The sequence below is a fragment of the Dasypus novemcinctus genome, chromosome 7 (assembly GCF_030445035.2).
Source record: "Dasypus novemcinctus isolate mDasNov1 chromosome 7, mDasNov1.1.hap2, whole genome shotgun sequence".
Classification (NCBI taxonomy): Eukaryota; Metazoa; Chordata; class Mammalia; order Cingulata; family Dasypodidae; genus Dasypus; species Dasypus novemcinctus.
In genome coordinates, this window is record NC_080679.1 from 14,123,713 (window position 1) to 14,143,642 (window position 19,930).

At 41.6% G+C, this 19,930-nt stretch overlaps 1 protein-coding gene across 1 annotated transcript in view; it reads left to right on the forward strand.

The window, feature by feature from the left end:
- DNER (delta/notch like EGF repeat containing) overlaps nt 1-19,930 on the forward strand; it is a 379,425-nt gene that overhangs the window by 303,431 nt on the left and 56,064 nt on the right. The gene's annotated exons all lie outside the window — the stretch shown is intronic.

Genomic DNA, 19,930 nt, shown 5'->3' on the forward strand with positions numbered 1-19,930 from the left:
TCTATTAAAGTTATTATTCTGTCCACAGTATGTAACAGGATTTCACATGTAAACCTTGAAAAAGTCCATCATTTATTTTCCAAATGTCTTCAGCATTTGGATTACTGATTTTGTGGTAGCAAAGTTTTGATATCCAGAAGTCAGAGTGATGACTAGTCAAAATTTGTGTCTTTATGACCTACTCGTATGGTCTGGGAAAAAAATGCACATGAAACCCCATTCTTTTCTTTCTCTTTTGCCCACATTTCCTTCCTTGCATGAGCTTACTCTTCAGAATACTCCCCAGCTTTGTGTCCCCACATATGGCCCCTGACTAGCCACTGTGGCTGGCAAGGACCTTAGCTTTGTTTGACTTGCTCTGGAATGGCAGTGCCTGTGCCTGGGATCCTCTCCTCCTGTCACCCCAGCTCACCTCTGCAACTGAATCCGTTGTCTCACCTCTGAGTTCCAAGCAGTCACCTGCGACACCACTCTCCTGCTCTTTAGAATAGTACATTAATTATTCTTGTATGTGTGCTCTCCCCCAGAGGGTGGTGGGAGTGTGTTTTATTAATAGCTTTGTATCAACAATAATTCCACTAGCCACCATTTTTTTTTAACACTCATCTTTTCAGCTTCTGAGGTGGGCGCTTCACAGCTCTGCTTCTTCACTGCCCTGTGAGGTAGATACGGGTAAGCCACATTTACACTGAGGAGTGAAATGCACAGAAAGGCTCAGCTGTAGGCCCATGGGCAACCCACAATAGGGGTCTGAGCCTGGGCTCTCACACCTGTTTCTGTTGCCCCAGATCATGGCCCAGATGTTCAAGGGGCACATCTCATACTCGTGAATAACTTAGAGTTCTATGGGAATGCAAATAAGCATTAGAAGGGTGTTTTTTTATTTATTTATTTATTTATTTATTTATTTATTTATTTATTTATTTATTTTTAATTAATTTTTTTAATTGACTTTGTAATAATGTTACATTAAAAATATATATATGAGGTCCCATTCATCCCCACCCCCCCACCCCCCTCTCCCCCCCCAACAACACTCGTTTCCATCATCATGACACATCCATTGGATTTGGTAAGTACATCTTTGGGCATCTCTGCACCTCATAGACAATGGTCCACATCATGGCCCCCACTCTCCTCCATTCCATCCAGTGGGCCCTGTGAGGATTTACAATGTCCGGTGATTACCTCTGAGGCACCATCCAGGGCAGCTCCATGTCCCAAAGACACCTCCACCTCTCATCTCCTCCTGCCCTTCCCCATACCCATCGTCCACCATGTCCACTTTTCCCAATTCCATGCCACCTCTTCTATGTGGACATTGGATTGGTTGTGTCCATTGCACCTCTATGTCAAGAGGAGGCTCAGATTCCACATGGATGCTGGATGCAATCCTCCCATTTTCAGTTGTAATCACTCTAGGCTCCATGGTGTGGTGATTGTCCTTCTTCAACTCCATCTTAGCTGAGTGTGGTAAGTCCAATAAATCAGATTGTAGGTGCTGGAGTCTGTTGAGGCTCAGGACCTGGCTATCACATTGTCGGTCCAGAGATTCAAATCCCCTAAATATATCTTAAACCCCCACGTTAACTGCACCTCCAGCACATTAGCATGAAAGACTTATGAAGGGAGATCCCATCTGAGTCCAGATTCATCACACATAAACACCATTTCCAAAGAGGGGCCATCTGCCCTGATAGTTAACCCCATCGGCCATGACCATAACTCTCATGGGTCTCTTTAGCCTTCAAAGGAACCATTATCTGGGGGTTGTATCTGCTTTATCTGTCTCTCTGACTCTGCTCAGTTGTGCATGAGGGCAATCCTTCTGCCAGCCTCCAGACTCTTTTTTAGAAACTCGTAGCCATATAAACTCATTTCTCCTTTCCATTTCCCCCTTACTTTAGGTCAAACAGCATTTTAAAGTCATGGTATTTTATGTAGACATGGATATTCTGCTGATCCGCATTGAACCTTCCGTATAAGGTCCTTTTCCAGTTGCATCATCAGTTGGTATTTGATAGTGGTCCCTCGTTGCCAGGGAGGCTCATCCCCGGGTGTCATGTCCCACGCTGGAGGGAAGGCATTGCATTTACATGCTGAGTTTGGCTTCGAGACTGGCCACATTTGAGTAACATGAAGGCTGACAGGAGGAAATTCCCAGGCACAATGTTGCTCTAGGCCTTGTTCTTATTTTAGGTTTATCAGCTCACAAGCATAGTCATTAGCATCAGGGGCTCACCGTTGAACCCTCACTCCCTCCCGGTCTAGAAGGGTGTTTAAAAGCCTTTTTCATATAGACTTTAGTTCTCAGGTTTTCTAAGGAATCATGGGATTGATATTTTGCCTAGTGCCTCTTTCCCTTCTCCTCTGAAATACAGAAAGAATGAGGTTGTTTAATCCACTAGGTAACATTTTTGGTTTTCTTGTAAACCCAGAGGGAAAAAAGATCCCCTGAGGCTATGCATGACTGGAGGATACTCTCCTGGGTTCACAGTGTCCTCTCCTGTCATGGCTGTGGTACAGAAGACAGGTCTGCCTTGAGGGCACTGTTTTCTTTCAGGTGTCTCTCAGTGCCCTGCAATGGAGCTGGGCATCCTCGGTAAGGAGCATTGCATCCTGGGAAGGAAGCACAGCAGCACCCTTGCCGATAGGGAGTGCAAAACACCAGCAGTGTGGTGTGTTTGCAACTGGACAAACTGCAGTTGTGCCGAGAATATGGTCTGAGTCATGACTCACCCAAGCACGGTTACCAGAGCTCTACTCTGGATCTCAGAGCACATGGGGTCGCTCTCCTTGGCAATGATGACGCAAACACCTGTCACCAGCTCCCTCTGTCCTTCATCACCTGTCTCCTGAGAGTTTTTTTTTCTCTCTGTGAAGCCTCATAAAAGCAGAATCGAATATTACAAGACTGGAAAGAAATTGTGTATTTTCTGTCCCCTTGCCTCTGACTTCCTTTCTTGACCATATTAAATATTTCCTGATATTTAATTGTTTTTTTTTTAAACTCTAAGTTGGATATAGTTATTTAAAGATACATGTTGCTTTTTAATAATACCAAGTAAAGTATTTCAACCTGTGTGAGGAGGTGGACATGGTCTTGAGTACCAAATCTACCTCCTTGTGTTTCTCTTTCCACCTTGGGAGACGTAGCAGAGGGTGGTAGAAAGAGCATATCTAAGAGAGTCCCACTTATGAACTGTATGGCCTTATGAAGCTTACAGGCCATCCCTGGGCCTCAATTTCCTCTTATGTTAAAAACCAGAGGAGACTTGTGTGAGGGAGGATTAAATCAGAAGGCACGTTTTCTGGTGGGCAGTAGTAAAAACGAGTCCTTATACATTCTTCCTACCCCAGGGGCTTACAACAGCTCTCCTCAAGCCATGTAAGAGTAAAATACTTCCTGCTTAATTTCCACTTTACCCACCTCCTTCATCCCCACACCACCCTGCTCAAACTTTATTCATGTCTATTTGTGGCCTAGGATCTTGCTTGAGTATTGACCACAGTAAATTACCAAGTAGCCTTGAAAAGCCTGAAGAAATGTGAGCTCCATTCTCCCATACCTTAATTTATTGAGCCATCTCTTGGGGGTAGAGCCTCCAAGTTCTGTCAAAGCTCTCTCATAGAACTCAGGAAATTAAATTGCTTTCCGAGGATGCTTCCTCTGATCATTAGGTGACATTGTGCAAAATAAAAAAAGGTATCTTAACATCTGGCAAGAAATTACATTTTAAGAGGTGAAAATGACAAGTCTCTGAATGCAGAATTTCTAGTCTTAATCTTTTGGAGCATGTAATTGCTTTACCACTAGTTTGCATACTAGAAGAATCCCCTGAGAGTACGTTAAATTGGGTGTCTAGCTGAAGAGCAGCAAGCCAGATCATCTTTATAGAGCACAAACGGATCCCATTTCATAAAATGGCAGCAGATTGAAATCATGTCAGTTTGATAATTATTTCCCATCTGACAAGATGCCATTTTGATTACTGCAAATCAGATTTGCCAGGTGCTTTATTTTCAAACCTCATTTTTAGCTTATCAGACTAGAAATTTCTGATGGGATTTTAATATTAAATAATAAAATGTCAGCACTAAGTAATTGCTGAAATGTTATCTTCTGGTAACTGTTAAGTGATAGGCCATATAGTCTTTGAAAAAGTGCAAATTGAATCTCCTGAAGACTGGAGAAAGTGAGAACTTGGAGCCAATGCTGGCATCAGTGACACAGTGAGGCGGAACTTGCCGTGGGACATCCATTGTCCTTGCTTGTGGGAGCCATGGTGTTTCATGTGCTCTCAATTAGATGCCAATATCTGATTTGGCCATTGGAGAAAGAGGCTGTGCATGACCTGTACTGGGAAGGAATGTCTGGTAAGAAAGGAGATGGTTTATGAGGGTGCACTGGTCTTGGCCTCTGCCTTTGCACATGAGTAATTACTCTAAACTCATTTGTTGAATTGAATTAACCCTGTGGTATGAGTTGAACTGTGTCCCCCAAAAGGATATGTTGAAGTCCTACCCCCCAGTCCCTCAGAATATGACGTTATTTGGAAATAGGGTCAGTGCAGATGTAATTAGTTAAGATGAGGTCATCCTGGAGGAGGGTGGACCCTTAATTCAGCGTGACTGGAGTCCTTAGAAAGGGAGAAGAGACACAGACCCAGAGAGGAGGAGGCCATGTGATGACAGAGGTAGAGATTGACTCCTAGAGCTGCAAGCCAAGGTCTGAAGCCTCCCAGTTCGTAGAAATCTGTGATGGCAGCCCCAGGACACTGAGCTAACCCTGCCATTAAAGACTGCCTAAAATGTCGCTGCATTAGGTATTAAAGATATAAGACATGAGAGGATTTTTTTATATGTAGCTACACATGTCATGTTTTATTTTCACAGATTACATCTCACATGCTTGCCAGTTCAACTGCAGTTGAAGTCATAGTCTAGATCTGGGGCAAGTTGTCCACCACATTCCTTTGCTGAATCTTCTCTACCAAAGGGCTGGCGACTTAATTAGATCATTCAGATACTATGATGAACCATAAAATAAATGAAGGCTAAGCTTTTCCCAGATAATGGCTTTTAAAGGAAATTCTTTTTATAGGAATTTCAGATACTGCTTTTTCTGTCTTGTACATACACCTTATCTGTGGGCTGCATTTCTTGTTTGTAGGACTTGAAATGCACAGCTGGCATTGCTTACTTCTGTTAAATTTAGATTTGGCAGTATCAGCATGCTGACATTGTCTGCTGGAAACAGAATCAAAGATAGGACTTCATGGTCAGTATTTTAATATCGATTGAACAGCAATAAAGAAGTAAGCACATCTCTAAAGATATGAAGTCATTTAGCTTGCTAACGAATGTCTGATTGCATTTAGATTCTTGGATAAGTACCATGGACATCTTTCATCTCCTATTAACCAGAAAACTTTATTCACTAGGATGGAAATCATTCTTGTTTTTAACATGCTCTAGGGCTTTTTCATTTGTATATCATATTATTCTTGAGGGTGGTAGCCTGTATAGAATATATGGACTCCTTTTTCCAGATCCTAATCTTGGTGCATAATGGGAACACAGGCTCAGGCACAGCTGACACTCCCAGCAAATGACTGCTTTATTGCTTGTACAGCACAAAGGGGTTAAGTGAAAAAAGCAGAGGAAAATATTCCACCTTGGCCGGCCCCCTGGGGAGGCCAACTGCATCTCTCTTTGCCTCTAGTATGAAGAACACCTGCACTGAGTGCTGTGCTTTATATTCTCCAGGGCAGGGGTTCTTCACCTTTTTCTGTTCCATGGACCCCTTTCCCAGTCAGGTGAAAACCACAGACCCCTTAAGTCCACACTATACTGTGCATTATTTAATAAATATATCACACCTGCACCAACACAGCCCCACAAGAAGAATGTTCTTTTGAATTTCAGTTCAAGCTCACAGACCCCTTGTTGAGAACCCCTGCTCCAGGGAAAGGGGGCTCTGCTGATAAGCAATGCTTGTGCCCTGGCAATCCTTTGAGTCTGGTTAAGGTTTAAAGTTTCCTCTGATAGCCTGCGGTCTCATGCAAAATAGAAACTTACCAAACACCTTCATGCAAACAAACAAGAGTGGAAACAAATACCTGCACACAAAAGAGCAAGAGGGAAAAAGGATGGGCCTTGGTAGGGGGTGGGGGTGGAGATTGGGGATTGGCCATTGAGTGTGTCCTTTAGTTCCCCAACAAACACGTGTTCAAGTCCTAACCCCTAGTCCTATGGAGGTGAGCTGCTGGTTTCCAGGGGTGAAGCTATGTGTACCCCAGGAAAACATATTCTTAGATCTAGCCCATTCCTGTGGATGTAAATCCATGGTAAGTAGGACCTTCTGTTGAGGCTACTTCAGTTAAGATGTGACCTAACTCATTCAGGAAGGGTCTTAATCCTATTACTGGAGTCCTTTATAAGAGAGTGAAATTTAGACAGAGAAAGCCACAGAAGCAAGAAACTGAAATCAGCAAAACCTGGAAGAGAAGAGAGAGACAAAGAGATACTGCCATGTGCCTTCCCATGTGGCAGAGGAGCCAAGTATCACTGGCAGCTGGTCTTCGGGAAGAAAACATTGCTTTGATGGACTGGTTTTGCACATTTTCCTGGCCTCAAACTGTAAGCTAATAAATTGCCATTGTTTATGCCAACCCATTTCATGATATTTGAAGCCTAGGAAACTAAATCAGAACTCATCTGTAAATAAGATATTATGAAGGTGCTATTAGTTAAAATGGGATCAAACTGAATCAGTTTGGGCCTTAAACCAATATGACTTTGTGTCCTTATAAATAGAGGAAATGTGGACACAGAAGTAGGACACCTATGGGGAGAGAGGTGACCATGTGCTGGAGGCAGAGATTGAGTAATGAATTGCTGGCAAACTACCACCAGAATATTGTGGACTTCAGAGAAAGCATGATTTTACAATACCTTGATTTTGGACATCTAGCCCCCAAAACAGAGAAAACAGGTTCTCATTGTTTAAGCTAACCAGTGAGTGGTATTGGTTACAGCAGACATGGAAAACTAAGATACCCTTTCTTTGCTATGTTCTAAAGTAGGATACCTACCCTCACCATCTGGATCCCTGTTAGAATCTTGTCTGATTACTTGCAGCTGTAGTAAGGGAGGTATGAACCATAGTTCACTCAGAATTTCCAATGAGTTCCACATTGAAATACTGTTTAAACCTGGGGAAGAGCTATGGAATGTGAGTCTTGGGGAGAAGTTCAGAGAACTGTCGGTCCAGTTGGATGCAGGATAAGATGCATCAGATCCTGTAATGAGTGGCAAGGCTGAAAATACTCATTGGGGAGAGACTCTAGTAGCGCAGAATTTGTTTAATGATTTCTGGGGACATTTTACATTAGCGGGTAGATATGGTCTGAGCTGTGTTTCAGACAGATGATTCTGGTAGCAGCAGGTATGTGTAATATAGTGAAGAAGATACTGTGTGACAGGAGAATGGTCAGAAAATTCAGGCAGGTGGAAGTTAGGGCTTGAATTTGTGGCAGTGGGAATGAAAGGATGAACCTAGAATTTGTTTGAGGAGTAGATTCAGCAGAGTTTAGCCATCAGTTAACATTGGGAACAAAGATAAGAATGAGCCCAGAGGGTGATCCAGTAAACAGTTGTTAGTTGGGATAGACTTTGGGAAAGAAGCTGAAGTCAGGGAAGTATGTATGGCGTTCCTTGTATATGGACATGTTATGGATTGAATGGTGTCCTACCAAGAACTATGTTCAGGTCCTAACCCCATGCTCTGTGAGTGCGACCCTGTTTGAAAATAGGATCTTTAAAGTTGTTGTTAAGATGAGGTCAAACTTGATTAGGGTGGGTCCTAATCCAACATTGTTGTGGAATTTAAGAGAAGTTCAATTATTTGAGTATAGAGAGGCCAGGACTCAGGAATGATTTTGAGAAGGAAAAATGGTTTATTGACGGCCGGCCGGACTCGGGAGCTTTCAGTTTGAATCCCGAGCCCCGAACAAGATTTTCAAACGTCTTTTATACAGAGAGGAAAGGCCAAATGGTCCCTTTGTTTCAGTTCTCAATAGGCTTCAATTAGCATATATCTTCCACATCTTAGGAAAGCTTTTAGCAAGAACTCCAGACATTCTAGATAAGCCTTGGTTTTTGCATTTCCCCTAAATACTTAAAGTTTATAGCCCTTGCTTTGTTAAACATTTCCTGGGACTGGAGCCTGCTGTCACTGTCCCTAAGGGCAGGACTGCAGCCTCTTACCGTTCCACACCCACAAGTCAAACAACTTAGTTATCTCTGAAGAGACACAGAGCCTTCCACCCATAGCCCACATCAACATGACTGATGTCCTTATAAGGAGAAGACTTTTGGTCAGAGACAGATGGCCTTGTGATGGAGGTGGAGATTGAGTGATGCTGCCACATACCAAGGAACACCATGGATGGCCAGCTACCCGCCAGGAGCCAGGAATGGAAGAGACTGTCCCCTTTAAGAGGACTCATGGCCCTGCCAGCTCCTTGATTTCTGACGTCTGACCTCCAGAACTGTGAGACAAGGCATTGCTGCTGTTTCAAGCTACTGAGTCAGTGGTGCTTGGTTATGGCCGCCCAAGAAAGCTAAGACAAGGTGATAGAGAACGCTAAGGGAACTATTAAGGTAGGTGAGGGTGAGAGCATAGAATGAAGGGGGAGAAATGGCGAGGGGCTGGAGAGGTGCCTTGAGGTGGAGGCAGTTGAGGAGTGTTCCTGTGTTAGGAGGGTCCCTGGGAGTGGGGCCTGCCATGGAAGCTAAAGAGGGGAGAGAGGAGAAGGAGGGAGGGGACACCACCAAGAGCCTGAGGAGCAGCCCACCGGGGCATTGTGTGTCAGGAGCTGAGGCAGACTCCCGCTGGCTGCCAGACCAGAGGTACCTGTCCTCCCTGCTTTGGAAATGCCGCCATGGCCATTCTTCTCCATTTTTTTGTTTTGTTTTTAAAGATTTATTATTATTTATTTCTATCTCCATCCCCTCCCGCCCCCCCCCCCCCCCCCATTGTCTGCTCTGTGTCCATTCACTGTGTGTTCTTCTGTGTCAGCTTGTATTCTCATTAGGCAGCTCTGGGGACTGATCCTGGGATCTTCCAGGGTGGAAGAGAGGCAATTACTTTCTTGCACCACCTCAGCTCCCTATTCTGCTATGTCTTCTTCTTTTCTCTCCTCTGGTCTCTTGTTGTGTCATCTTGCTGTGCCAGCTCTCCACATCAGCTGACAGTCCTGCTCAGGGCAGCTTTCCCGCGTGGGGTGGCATTCCCATGCAGGGTGACACTCCTGTGTGGGGCTGCATTCCCGCATGGGCCAGCACTCTGCATGGGCCAGGTCACCACATGGGCCAGCTTGCCCTCACCAGGAGGCCCTGGGCATCAAACCCTGGACATCCTGTATGGTAGACAGGAGCCCATTGGTTGAGCCACATCCATTTCCCTCTCCATTTTGTTTTGATTCTAATTGTTCTGGGCTTTCAGAAAGCACTTGTGATATTTGCCTTTGAACTAGTGACCTGAGGGAGGAATTCAAGGGGAGGGAGGACACAGGTAAGGAGTGAAGGGCACTTGCCCATAGAGCATATGGAATTGCCATGGGATTCCTGGTTTTAAAAATCTATTCACAAGGCTACTTTTAAACCTCACTTTAAATGGCTAATCCATATGTATGAAAGTATTAATGAACTGGCCTTTAATTCTAAGGGATTTGTGTTCCTATGTCTCCCTAGCTTCCCCTCCAAAATCAAATTATTCAGAATTCATCAGGACTGAACTAATGTTGAGAAGTGTGAGGTCTATCTCTTAACATAGTTAGCATAGTCTACGAAGCCAACAGAAATCATTTCACATCATCTTACCTGTAATGATAGTTAGAAATGGCAGCTCATAACAGCTTAATCACTAACTGATGTATTTTGGAGGACAGCTCAGTTTGAAGCACTGCTAGGACCTAATTTCAGGAAATTCTCATCATGCTCATGGCCATGCAGGTCAGATTCAGGGACTTATCTAAAACTACTTTGTAATTAAGCCTTTGGCTCATATTTTGTTCTGCGGTTGAAAATTAATATGATTGGATTGCTAACATTTTGGGGCTTACTGAGAATATCCAGGAATCTGGAATTGAGAACTAAACTTTTGAATGTCTTGCCTCTCTTACTTGGTACAATGGAAAGGGGTCCGGTTTAAAGTTAAGAAGGGCTGAATTTAAGTCCATACTTTGCCCTGCCCAGATATGCTGGGCCTCTGAATGCCAGGGTTGGAAACCCTATAAAAATGCACTGTGACAGGGGATGTCTGAGATACTTTGAAACTGATGGTAGCCTGCATCCTGAGTCCTGATTAGACAACCACAAAGGAGGTTTATCTGCATATTCTACTTTGTTTCTGGCCTCCTAACCTTCAAAGTGCATTTTGATTCTTCATTGATTTGGATTTGTACAAAATTCTGGCAACAGTGCCTTCTATTTCTTCAATTGGTTTTCTATCACTGCCATTAAATTTCAATTTGAAAGCACACTCTGAATGTTGCTGCATGAATTGAGTGCTTTTATAAGACTGCTTCACTTTTAATGAAGATTCAGGCCTCGTAGGTTGCCTGAAGCAGATTGGTATGTGACCTCTTTTATTTATTTACTTTTATTTAGTTATATTCCAGCATACTGTCAACTCAAAGCAGATTTGCAAAATGGCTTGTCCTTTTCCATATGCTTTTTTATACAGTGCCACAGTACTCCATTTAAAATCCCAACTGGCTTAGTTGGGGTTACCTAGAAAGATTCTTAGGTGTTTACACTACAGTTTTAATAACATGTCGATGACTACTAGGATCATGTTTGATTTTTACTTTCCCAGAGGTTTCTGATAGTACAGATTCAGAGTGAATGTCCCAGATCTAATTCATTAGTAAAGTGCTATGTTTAGGTTAAATAAGTCCAGCTGAAAGTAGGTCTGGACTAAGGAGTAGGTAGTGCCTAGTGATGGGATTTTTGGAAGACTTCCCTCATGCTGTACTCTCTATAAATACCTTTTCTACCAGTTTACTGATACCTAAAAGTCTGTCTTTGTGCTTATATTCCCATAAGTTAAGGCATGGTCCCTGGTAATTAAATCTTTGTAATAGTTAGTTCTTCCTGTGTAATGTAACAAACCACTTCAAAAGATGGTGGCATAAAAAAATAACCATTACTTCTAATTTGTGGGTTTATCAGCCCAGGCTGGGCAAGGTTTAGCTGGAATGTATCCTCTCTGCTGTGTGTGGTATTGACTGTGCTCACTCATTCTTTTGTAGTCAGCTGTCAAATCAGCTGGTAGCTGGCTGGTCCCGCGTGACCTCACCCACAAGTCTGGCAATTGACTGGGATGGGCCATATGCCTCTCATCATCTAGAAAGCCAGTCCAGGCTTCTTCACATGGCAACTGAGTTCCAAAACCAGCAAGAGAGGGGAAGTCCCATTACAAAGCATTTTTCAGAGATTCTTATTTTGTGGTTTTGCTAATGTCCCATTGGACATAGCAAGCCATATGACCAAGATCTAGACTCCATCCCTTAATGAGAAGAGCAGCAAAGAATTTGTGGCTTTTTTTTCTTTTGGCAATCTATTACAACCTTAATCCCAAATACATGAAGGATATGAATTAGTTTATAGGATTTTTAAAAAGTTTAAGAGCAGGTTAGAGTAGAAGAAAATTTGAAAAATAAAAATGTGTGGAATCTTTGATTGCTTGATGAGGAGAGATAAGGCTCCCCTGAGTAGGATTTGCCTACTTAAGTGATTAAAAAATGTCCAGGAGACAACTTCTTTTCTAATTTCGCAATTCTGTATCGATTGAGCCTCACCCCTAACTTTGTATGGAGGTGGTTTCTTTTTTCATCATACATGATTAATGTATAGATTTTTACCAGGATCTTAAGTCACCAAATAAAAACATGCTTTTGATTTTCCACTGGTTTATAACCTCCTGAATGAACAAATACCTGATTTTCATTCAGGTAACCTTAATATTCATTCAATAGAGAAAGTTGGAAGAGAATTCAACATTTGCTCAGGTGAATTCTGACTCTAATTTGTTTGCAATTTGAAATTTTGTTTGTAATCAAGTTACTTGAAGGTATAGTTTAAGTGGTTAATTGTCTCCATAAAATTCTTTAGTGAAAGTCATGGGTATAAAAGTCCACTTCAGCCCTTGTGAGTCTACAGCCCTGAGGGATGATGGCAAGTGTGAGGGGTGTGTATCTAAAAATGCCCATGAATGTCTATAAGAAATGTCCTTGGTATTTAACAATCTTCAGGATTCAGCATATTTTCTTGAGAAGGGCAGTGCCTAATAGGGACATTTGCGTTGTGCTTCTGAATGTCCTCAGCGATATGAGAGTGAAAGTAAATATACTGAGGGATTTCTGAAATAATCCAGATTGCAATGTTATTATTTTTTTTTTTTAATCACACAAATACTTTTGTGCCAAACTTGTCTCCATGAGGCTGCCTCTTCTAATCAGAAGCAGAATACATGACTTTGTTAGATCATTATTTCTCAGTTTTGGGTTAGTAAAAAATATCACTGGAGGTTTTCTGCCATTTTCTGACAGTATTCCTTTCAACTAAAATATTGTTCTCCTAGGTCAAGGAAGCTGGATCAGAGATGTGGGAAAAATTGAGCCCACTAATCCGAATTTGGACTCATTTCTCATTCTGATTAGGCACATTTGACTCCCAGTTATATGTTGAGGAATAATAAAACAGGTGCCACTTCTTTGTCCGTACTTCCACACCTCCTTTTGGTCTTTCTTTTCTACCTTTCGGCAATGCTGTCAGTTGGAGATTCCTTTGCATTGCTTTTTTTTCCCTTCAGTAAATACCCAGCAGAGTGTACTTACCGTTAGCCTATGTACCTATGGCCTGTAGGGTTGTTTGACTGTGTGTTTCACTGTTGGTAAGTTTATATGTTATACAGTCTATTTATATGCCGAAGGGAAGCCATGGCTATGAAACTACATTACGATGCCATATCTAGCATGTGCCATAGATAACTCCCACCATTTTCCTGCATTTTTGAGAATCAGAAGTTGTGGGAGATGTTGTACACTTTGTGACTCTATAGCTCGGTGGTTCTTAAGCTTGAGTGTGTCTCAGAATCAACTGGAGGGCTTGGTTGAAATATAGAATTCTGGGCCCACTTCCCAGAGTTCTAATTCTGCGCTCTGAGGTGGGGCCTGGGAACTTGCATTTCTGACAAGTTGCAGATGATGCTGAGGCTGTTGAGAACCACCACTAAAATGTGATGAACACAAACACAAATCTAAACCAGGGCAACCACTTCAAAGGATTTTATATTCGTAACTGGGCAAATGTTAAGTTGAAATCAGTGTAACTAATAGTTTGTGAAATAAATTCCTCTTTGTTATTATGCATACTTGCATGATAATCATCATCTAGGTTTTATTTTCTCATTCAAATGCTGCAACAGAATCCTGATTTTTGATCTTGCCCCCATCATCCGTTTGTTGCCTCTGCTGGGTCCAGCACCCATCTTGGTGCATTCCATAATGAAAAACCTTGAGAATATGAGGGTTAAGCCTACCACTTCTTCTCCAAACTCTTCTTTACCTTCTCTACATCAACTCTGAACCTTACCACTTTTTAAAAAAAATATTTATTTATTTATTTCTCTCCCCTTCCCCCCACCCTGTTTTCTGTTCTCTGTGTCTATTTGCTGCATCTTCTTTGTCAGCGGCACAGGAATCTGTGTTTCTTTTTGTTGCATCATCTTGCTGTGCCAGCTCTCCATGTGTTAGGCACCATTCCTGGGCAGGCTGCACTTTCTTTCGCGCTGGGCGGCTCTCCTTACGGGGCGCACTCCTTGAACGTGGGGCTCCCCTACGCGGGGGACACGCCTGCGTGGCAGGGCACTCCTTGTGCGCATCAGCACTGCACGTGGGCCAGCTCCACATGGGTCAAGGAGGCCCGGGGTTTGAACCGTGGACCTCCCATGTGGTAGACGGACGCCCTAACCACTGGGCCAAGTCCGTTTCCCCCTTACCACTTTTATGTCTATTTATACATACATAATCCATTGGAGGTTATGAAAATATTTTATTAAATATTTTACTTATTTTTTGTGTAAATACAACATATGACAAGAATCTTTAAAATAAATTCATAATAGTATTTGTCATTATATTTAATCTTGAATCTTGACACTTGGTGATTTGAGTGTATTGTTTAAAATAATTTTTTTAATAGGGAAGCAGTAAGAAAAATAGACCACTTTATGGCAAATAATTTTACTTATAGATACTATATGTTTAGAGGATATATTGAGGAATCTGTTTGTAAACTGTAATGCCATGTAGGAATGTTACTTTATAGTTAAAGGGGAAGGTGTTCTTTTTTGAATACAAATAATCTGACAAATTGATTTGCATCCAACTGGTCTTATGTTTCCCTTGTGTGAAAGACATGATTATATTGTTTCTTGTTCGTTAAACTACAGAGTAATTTTTTTTAAAAATTAAGCTGGTATAGATCATAGGTGGAATTCACCCTCTAGTGGCCGAAAGCAACATAAAAATACATTTATAAGACAAGGTGAAGACAATATGAAGAGATTTTTTCCCCCAACAATTTGAGTACTTTGTAAATAATTCTGAAGGTGAATCCAAGGAAAGACTTCCAGAAATCTTTTGATCAGCCTGGCTAGACAGATTTCCATGATGATGGACAAGTTCAAGGCCTCAAAACGCCTTTGGGTTTGTAAGGGTTCTGCTAGGGCAGGCTCCCTATTGCATTCTCTTGTTTGTGGTTTCCTGATGCCCTTTGTAAGTGCAGGCACAGTTTGGTTGTGTCATCTAACTTGTATTCGTTTATTTTTTCTCCAGCGTGTTTTGATAGAGAAAGCTGCCTAGTTGGAAGGACGTAACTCAGAATAGTTATTTGCTTTTCAAGATATATTTAAATTATTTTTCTTTCAAATATGTATTAATTCATGGTTTATATTCTGTGACTGAATCTAGAGACATTTCAAGAATTTAATCTCTCTAAAGATTTTCTTCTACATATTAAAAGGGGCAATTTACCTTTTCAAAAAGAGTTTATTAGCAATTCATCATATGATGTTCCAATGTTTTAAAAACATTTCCTTTTCTAATAAGACAGTTTCTTTTCCCTTTCAGACTATAAGAATCATCTTCATCCATGTCCCCTCTCTCCCCTAAAAAATACCCTTAATAGAGTTGGGCTTTTTAAAATATTACCTATTCTCCCACTGCTCAGGCTCAGTCACATGGCATGCTCATCCTTTCTCTTGGCAATCAACTACATGATTTGGAGTTGTGATTCTACAAATAAAATATCCACGAAACATCGCTAATGTTAACCCTTTGTGCATTATGTAAGTAACTTATTTCATTCTGTAAAATTAGGAAATATGAATATGCCCACTTAAAATATTAAAAAAATTCCTTACTTTCACCATCCAACAATACCTACTATCAATTTTAGAATTTATCTTCTCAGACATTTTTATCCATATTTGTACATGACAGACATTTGTAATGAAAAGAACTCTTGCTCAATTTATGTGTGCAAAGGTTATTCTGCCCTTTAAGTACACTTCTTAGCAAATTCAATTCACCTGATTTGATTGAGCATCTTCTGTATTTGCTAACCTGTGTGCTACGGAAATGGGGAGATAAGTGACAGTAATTGAAAGAGAGAATAAAGACTGAGTGTTCAGGAGAAGATTTATATTCTCCAAAAGGTAGCAGGAAAGAGCATTCTGAAATGCAAATTTGATTTTGTCACATCTCCTTCTAAAATATCACCTGGCTTGGCATCTGCCTGCACCATGCTTCTTCTCTCCATTTTGCTCTTCATTAGCTCCAGCCCAGCCTCTTGAGTGAGCCATACTCCCCCCAACTATACAAGCTGCTTTTCTTGCCTTGACTGTTCTCATCTCCTTCCATGGCCCTCACCTCTCAGCTCACTTGTCCCAGCCTCAGGGCAGCCTCCTGCCTGACTCCCCTCCTGCTATCACCTGCCTCCCCTCAGTCATGGGTTTGCATTTATTGGGCTGATCATTTTATGTCTTTCTTCTCCTAAGTGCATTCGATAGAGACTGTGCCTGTTTTCACTCCGCTTGTGGCAGGTATAGGCCTGGCACCCAGTAGGCATTTCACAACTATTTGTTGAATTAAAGGATGAATCCATCAAGTAGGCAAACATGAGACAAAGACTAGCTTACTTCATTGTTGTCTACAATTATTCTTCTGCTTTAATGTGCATAAGAACCACAGCAAGTGGAAACATTGACTGATCTGGGTCTTTTCACATCTATTTTCTCTTCTGGTCCAGGTGACATGAACAAAGAAAGGATAAGAAATTAGGCAGTGAAAGAAGCAACGTTAGAACAACTACTGTTCTGTATTTATTTATGCAACTTCTCCATGTGCACAAGTATTTTCTTTATTGTATGTGTGTGTGTGTGTGCATACATAACAGGAACGTAATTATTCCCTGGAAGTCTGTACTGATAACAACATCAGGTCCTTCTAGAGCAGAGTGTCTAAATGCTGACTAGGATTAATGTGAATAGGGCTTCTACCAGAAAAGAGACAGGGAGACAGACAGACACACACACACACACACACACACACACAGAGTGTTTCCCTTGAAATAGGCTCCCTGAACAGCAGCATGGCAAGAGGAATGCACTGCTTGGCATTTCATGATGTTCAAGCGCTCTGTGACCATCAGTGAGTTTCACCAGAATTGGAAAGCTCGCAACCAACCGTATTAATGTACCAGGATTATTTCCTCTTGGCTCAGAGCTTTAACTGCTATGCTGAGGAGTTTGGAATATTTGGCCTCAACTTGAATCAGGAAATTGTGGATGTTCACATTTTATACGTTCTTATTGAAGAGAGGAGAAACAGCCTCTGAGGGGAACCACCCATCCACTTAGTACAGTCTGATCTCAAGGAACAAAAAAACACTTCACATTCACTCTGGCCTTGAATTCGGTCTTCTGGGGAAAATGACCAGCATGTCCTTACCTCTCCAGGCGTCCCGAAAACATCCGCATTGTTTTTGGAAGGGCTTGTGAGGCTCCCAGCCTTAGGTTGCTTTTTTTTGGAGACAGCAGGAGACACAAACAGCGCTCCAGAGACAACACCAGTGGAGGAGTTGCTGGGATTTGTTGCACAGAGTGTGGAAGCCATCTGGTTGCCACCACAGATCTTACAGTTTTGGCTTTGTCAGAGGGGGATAGGATGGTGGGAGGGGGGAAATAGCTTGTGGGTAAACAAGTGTGGGACCAACACCTACTTTAAGTTGATCTTAATATTTAAAAGATGTCCTGAGGTAGTGTTTAGAGTAAAGAGAAAGCAAAGGCAGCTCCATGCCTTGTGTCTCAGTGGGGAGAACTAGAATCACAAGCCTCTTGGGACTTGGAGACAACCAGGTGGTGTGTTCTGGAACAGTTCAAGTTCTGCTGGGGACAAACCAGGTTCCACAAATGCTTTTGCTGCATCAGTTAATCCTGGTGGGCTGCCGTCTTCTCATCTGAAAAGTAGGGATAGTGCCATCTAGAAACCACCTCCACCACCCAGTTTGATGAAGGGGGGGGGGCCTTTCCTTAGGACCCAGATGACTCCCACAGATCCTAAGGGCAAAATGTTTGGCAGGGATCTCGGGATCACCAGGCAGGGTCTCTCTATTTATCCCAATCATCTGGCATATTCTTAGCGCCTGATGAACCAGACACGAGGTGGAACTGCTGGAGGGAGTGATAGCTAGACTGGTATTACTGCAAACCCATAGTTACAAATGGGCCTCCTCAGTTCTAAGGAGGAATCTTTTTTTTCTCTGATGAATTCACTCCATCTTTTTAATGGCTCTCCCCAACCTGTGGGTTCATAAGTCTCCTCAGGTAACTCTCATCTTATAAAAAGAATCTGGGGCAGTGGTTCTCAACATGGAGGGGGTTGTTTGTTTTGTCTCCCAGGGGTGATTTGGCAACATGTGGAAACATTTTTGGTTGTCACAGCTGGGCGAAGGGGGAGGCAGGGTGTTACTGGTGTTTTGTGGCCAGTGATGCAGCTAAATATCATACAGCACACAGGGTAATGCTCGCCCTTGGAAAGAAATTATCACCTTGGAAAGAAATTATCCAACCCAAAATGCCATATGTGTTGAGGTTAAGAAACCCTGATTCTAGGCAATGCATTTCTTTTGGGGGGGATTTTTAAAAAATTTATTGAAGTATATTACTCATACATAAACATACATAAACAATAAGTGTATAGTAACAGTTGTGAACTTATGAAACAAACATGTATAACATCATACAGGACTCTCATACCTCACCCTACCACCAATACCATGCATTGTTGTTAAACATTTTTAACTAATGATTAAAGAGCATTGTCAGTAATATTGCTACTAACCAAAGTATTTTCCCCTCAACCCACCCTATTATTATCTTGACATCATTTATATATGAACATACATAAGCAATAAGTGTATAGTGAAAGTTGTGAACTTACAAAGCAAATATGCATAACATCATACAGGGGTCCCATACGTCAACCCTCCACCAACACCTTGCATTGTCATGAGACTTTTGTTACAAATTATGAAAGAATATTATCAAAATCTTACCACTAATTATAGTCCTTATCTTACATTTGGTGTGTTTTCCCCCAACCTACCCTATTATTATTTTTTAAATATATTTTTTATGGTAGGAGTTGTAAACTTATAAAACAATCATGCACATGTGCAGAATTCCCAAACACCCTCCCCATCAACACACCACACTGTGGTGGAACATTTGTTACAGATAAGATAGTATCATCTGATTGTTACCACATTCATAGTGTACATTTGGCACACATTTTCCATATTACCCCATTATCTACACAGTACGTCTTTGGCATAGATGCAAGAATATTATGTCATTACTGCTAACCAACTCCATAGGTCACTCCAGTTGTATTTTTCCCATTGTTCTCCACATTCCCGCCACCCTGCAATAGTGATGTAAATTGACTCTAGCTCACAAAAGGACACTCTTGCATCTGTCCCATCAACCATAATTCTCATCCACCTCTTGGTTTACTGTGCTATTCAGTTCCTAGATTATTCTCTAGCATTCTGTTAATTGGCATTTACATACCTAGACTACCATTTTCAGCCACATCCCCATTTATAAACTAGCTGTTACTATTCATTACCATCTGCTTTATGCATTTCCACACTTTTACAGTAAAGCTAATTAAAACTTCTACATACATTAAATATCAGTAGTCCATCTCAGTCCTCCTCTTATCTCCTTTAATAATCTGGCACATACCACAAGGTCTTGAAGCTATTTTGCTACAATTTCTTCTAGAAGTTTTATGGTTCTTGCTTTTATTTTTAGGTTTTTGATCCATTTTGAGTTAATTTTTGGATAAGGTGTAAGATAGGGGTCCCCTTTCTTTCTTTTGGCTATGGATATCCAATTCTTTCAGCACTATTTGTTGAATGGTCTGTTCTGTCTAAGCTGTGTGGGTTTGGCAGGGTAGTCAAAAATCACTTGATCATACATGTGAAGGTCTGTTTCTGAACCATCAATTTGGTTCCATTGGTCTATGTGTCTGTCTTTATGGCAATACCATGCTGTTTTTACCACTGTAGCCAGGTAATACAATTTAAAATCTGGAGATGAGAGTTTCCTTTTCCTTTTTAAGATGTTTCTGGGTATTCAGGACCCCTTACTCTTCCAAATAAATTTGATAATCATGTATTCAATTTAAAAAAATGCTGGTGGAATTTTTTTCGGAATTGCATTGAATCTGTATATCAATTTGAGTAGAATTGACATCTTAATGATATTTAGTCTTCCAGTGGAGCATAG